Here is a 5,134-nt window from a genome sequence, read left to right as displayed (position 1 = left end):
GACAGCCTCCTGGTCAAGGTACAGGTTCCTCATGAGTACAATCAAGTGTTCAGGAATTCCCATTCTTCTCAATGTTATCCATAATTTGTCATGATCCACACCATCAAATGCCTTTGCATAGTCAATAAAATACAAATTTTATTTATTTACTCAATTCGTTGAAGATACCTAAATATGATTATTTCAAATTCCTTATCAGGGAGTTCCAATGCTGCTTCTTCCTCAGATGTGTTTTGGGTCTGTTTCCTGTTCCCTTTTTTCTCGTGCTTTGTCTTGCTTCTTTGGGTGGACTGTGATACTCTGTTGTCTGTGAGGCATTGTAATGTTTTTGTGTTTATATTTAATTGGTGATTGTATGTTGGAGTGACTTGCTCACGATTTTAGTTTTCTTTGTATGTTATCTAAGTAAACAGGGTACTGTTCTGTGCTCCTCTGTTCACTAGTTGACAGCACTTGTACACTCACCACCTGTCTCCTTTCCTGTTGTCAGTCTTTTGTACATCCCTGCCAACCTTGGCAAACAGAGCCTATTCTTAGGTCCCTGGAATCTGAATGAGAATGCTATCACTTTAAAATCCAAAATGGCTGCCACTTGTAAAGGTTCAAAATGGCTGCACACTTGGTTACTTTAAATATCCAAAATGACCACTCCTTGCAAACATTCAAAATGGCTGTACCCTTGGTCTTTTTAAATGTCCAAAATGGCCACCATTTGTAAACATTCAAAATGGCTGCCCCCTTGGTGACTTTAAATATCCAAAATGGCCACTGCATGTAAACTATCAAAATGGCTGTGCCCTCTAGACAGCAGAAAGTCCACAGCTTAGACTGTCTCTCTCCTTGTTGTTTCTTTTCCTAGTCACAGGCCATGTGTGCAGCCATCCCTGCAGCCATTGGTAACCAGGGCTGATCTTTAGGTCAGTTCTCAGGTCCCAGAACCACTTGGGAATATCAGGCTATTGGTCCCATCAGAGTAGCTGACAGTCCGCAGCTCTGACCATCTCTGTACTCACTGTTTTTGTTCATGTTTTTCCACTAGTTGGTATCTAATCCACTTCTGTATAGTTCTTTTCAAAGCTCAGGGCTCCAGGATTATCTTCTGTGTCTCTATCAACTGGTTTCTCTTTTCTCTGTTGAAGAGGGCCTGTGTCTCTTGTTTGCCTAGTCCTCCATTTTACCTAAAGTCCCACTGCAGCCTCGACTTCTTCCTTCAATACCATTGGTTCTTGATCATGCCACCTCCTTAAATAGATGAACATCAACCAATTCTTTTTGGTATAGTGACTCTGTGTATTCCTTCCAACATTTTTTTTTTTTTTTTAATTGTGCTTTAGGTACAATTTTACAGAGCAGAATTTGTTTTACATTCAACATTTCATGTACATTTGGTTTCACTCCCTAATTACCATTCCCAGCCCTAACCCACTCTCTTCCTCTCCCTTCCCAGTAACCACTCCCTCCTTGGCCCTTCTTAGTTATGTACTCCTGTCCAGCTTTTCCTCCATGTGAATGTTCCCCCTCTGGTGCCTTGTGGCTGATTGCTCCAAAGGATGTATTGCCATAGGGTAGGTGGGTGCATTACCCTGGTTTGAGTGTTCTGCATGTAAGTCTTATTCACTGTTGGGCTGAGAGTCAGCTCTTGGGATTGAATTTATCCTAGGCACTAAGTGTATGCCAGGGCAATAGTCTTGGGGGTCCATCAGACTCCATCTGACCAGTCATTCTGGTCATTATTGTGTTTTTGAATTTTGTTCCACTTTTTTTCTCTCACTCTATCCAGGATCTCTAGTTTTGATCCCTTCCCGTGTGGCTGGTATTGGTAGCTAGGCACCATCTAGTTCTTCTGGTCTCGAGGTCCTTCCATCTTCTTTTGATGTTTCCTGCATCATTCAATATTTTGCCCATAGAATCTTTGAATATTGCAACTCACCTCTTCAATTTTTCTTCAGTTCCCTCAGCATGAGAAATATTGAGTGTGTTCTTCCCTTTTGGTTTTCTAACTCCATGTCTTTGCACATTTCATTATAATAATTCTTTGTCTACCTGAGCTGCTTTTTGAAATCTTCTGTTCAGCTCTTTTATCTTGTCATTTCTTCCATTTGTTTAAGCTTCTCTCCATTCAAGGGCAAGTTTCACAATCTCTTCTTACATCCATTTTGGTCTGTTTTTCCTTAGTTGTCTTTTTAATGACCTCTTGCTTTATTCATGCATGATGTTCTTGATGTCATCCCACAATTCCTCTTGCTTTCTGTCATTGGTGTTCAATACATGAAATCTAAACTTTAGATGGTCTCTAAATTCAGGACAGATATATTCAAGGTCAGGAGCTCTGGTGGCGTACTGCCTAAGTCATTTGACTGCTAGCCAGAAGGCTCTCAGTTCAAGCCCATCAGCCACTCCTCAGAAGGAAAACTGGGCAACCTACTTCTGTAGAGATACTGCCTTGGAAATGCAAGTAGAGGTTACTATGAATTGAATCAACCTGATGGCAATGAGTTTGGTTTTGGTATAATCGAGTCATATTTTGGCTCTCGTGGACTTGTTTTAATTGTCTTCAGCTTCAACTTGAACATGCATATGAGCAGCTGATGGTCTGTTCCACAATCAGCTCCTGCCCTTGTTTTGGCTGAAGATATTGAACTTTTCCATCTCTTCTTGCCACAGATGTAATAATCTGATTCCTGTGTATTTCATCCAGTGATGTACAGGTGTATAGCTGCTGTTTATGTTGTTGAAAAAAGTATTTGGAATGCATATGGTGTTAGTCTTGCAAAATTCTATCATGCAATCTCCAGTGTCATTTCTATCACCAAGGCTATATTTTCCAACTACCAGTGACTCTTCTTTGTCTCTGACTTTTGTGTTCCAGTCACCAGTGATAATCAACATATGTTGATTGCATGTTCAGTCCATTTCAGATGGCAGAAGTTGGTAGAAATCTTTAATTTCCTCATCTTTGGCTTTAGTGGTTCGTGCATAAATTTGAATGATAGGAACTGGTGTTTCTTGTAGGCATATTGATATTATCCTATCACTGAGGCATTGGACTTCAGGACAGATCTTGAAACTGTCTTTGGGCTGATGAATGGCACACCATTCCTCTTAAATTTATCATTCCTGGCATAGTAGATCATGTGGTTGTCTGATTCAAAATGGCCAAACCCAGTCCATTTCAGCTCACTAATGCCTAGGATATTGAGCTTTATGTGTTCCATTTCATTTTTGTTTCTTCTATTACCTAGTTGTTTTTAAGGAGGGTATTATTCAGTTTCCATGTATTTGCTCTTTTTCTGTTGATCTTCCTATTGTTGATTTCCAATTTTATAGCATTGTGCTCTGAAAAGATGCTTGGTAGTATTTCCATGTTTTTAAATTTATTAAGGCTTTATGACCTAACATATGGTCTGTCATGGAGAATGTTCCACGTGCACTGGAAAAGATCGTATATTGGGCTATTGTTGGGTGAAGTGCTCTGTAGATATCTGTAAGGTCAAGTTGGTGGAATGCATTGTTTAGTTCTTCTGCATCTTTGTTGAGTTTCTTTTCAGTTGTTCTATCTTTCGTTGAAAATCATGCATTAAAGTCTCCTGTTATGACTGTAGAGTCATCTATTTGTCTTTTTAATTCTGTTAAATTCTGATTTATGTATTTTGGGGTTCTTTCATTGGATCCATAGGTATTTATTATGGTTATAACTTCTTGTTCAATTGATCCTTTAACCATTATATAATGTCCTTCCTTGTCTCTTATGGTGGTTTTTGTCTTAAAGTCAATTTGATCAGAAATTAATATTGCCACTCCTGCTCTTTTTTGTTTGCCATATGCTTGATATATCTTTTTCCAACCTTTGATTTTTGGCCTATTTTTTTCTTTGTCTCTAAAGTGTGTCTTTTGTAGATAACATACTGATGGGTTATGTTTTCTTATCCAGTCTGCAACTCTCTGTCTCTTGTGTGGCATTTAATATATTGGCATTCAGTGTAATTATTGGTAAGTATGAATTTGTTGCTGTCATTTTGTTATGTGTTTTTTCATGGTGTTCCTGGATTCTTTGTTCCATATAATTTTCTGGGCTGAGGTCATTTTGTTTATGAATCCTGTTATTATTTTCTTTGTTGCTATTGTTTTAGTATTTGCTAAATATTTGTGCTTGTCTTCTTTTTCATTGTGATGTGAAGGCTTATCATTTTTCTTTGAGATTACCCAGTGATTTATAATTTTCTCCTCAAGTTTAGAAAGCCTGCATTATCTTGCAAGTCTCTTGACTTCCTTGCCATTTAGAAGTTCTGTCACAACTCAGTTCTTTCCCTCTTTTTGGTTTGTGGTTGTCTTCATTTGTCACTTGAGGTCTCTGGTTCCCTGCTTACACTCTTGTAGGATTATTTACTTTGGATACTTCCATAGCTGGGTTAGTTTCTGGGTTATATCATCCTGTGTGTTAATGGTCAGTTGTTGTTGGCTGTTGTTGCTTCTCTGTCCAAAGGGTTCCCTTTAGTATCTCTTGTAAGGTTGGTCTGTTTTTAACAAGTTCCTTTAATTTCTGCTTATCTGCAAATCTCCTAATTTCACCATCACATTTGAGGGACAATTTTGCTGGGTACATAATTCTTGTGGGAAATTTTTCTCTTTCAGGGTTTTATATATACCATCCCATTGTTTTCTTGCCTGCATGATTTCTGCTGAAAATTCAGAGCTTAGTATTATTGGTTTCCCTTTGGGGTTAACTTTTCATTTTTCCCATACTGCTTTCAGGATTCTTTTTTTGTCCTTTGTTTTGGTGAGTTTGATTATGGTATATCTTGGTGATTTTCTTTTGGGGCTATCTTGTTTGGGGTTCCTTGGACTTTCTGAATGGATATATTCTCTTCTTTCATCATCTCAGAGAAGTTCTCTTCCAACAAATCTTGAACAATTTTCACAGTGGTTTTCTTTTTCTCTTCCTGTCTGGAATTCTGATTACATGTAGTTTATTCCTTTTAATGGTATCCCACATGAACCTTGCTCTGGTAGCATAGTGGCTAAAGCACTTCACCACTAACAAGAAAGCTGGCAGTTCAAACCCACCAGCCACTCCTCAGAAGGAAGGTTGGGCAATCCTACTTCCGTAGTGATACTGCCTTGGAAACCCAAGGAG

The sequence above is a fragment of the Orycteropus afer genome, unplaced genomic scaffold (assembly GCF_000298275.1).
Source record: "Orycteropus afer afer isolate SDZICR_OR568_19922 unplaced genomic scaffold, OryAfe1.0 scaffold00077, whole genome shotgun sequence".
NCBI lineage: Eukaryota > Metazoa > Chordata > Mammalia > Tubulidentata > Orycteropodidae > Orycteropus > Orycteropus afer.
The sequence above is the reverse complement of the archived record's forward strand: the minus strand, read 5'-3'. Positions refer to the sequence as shown.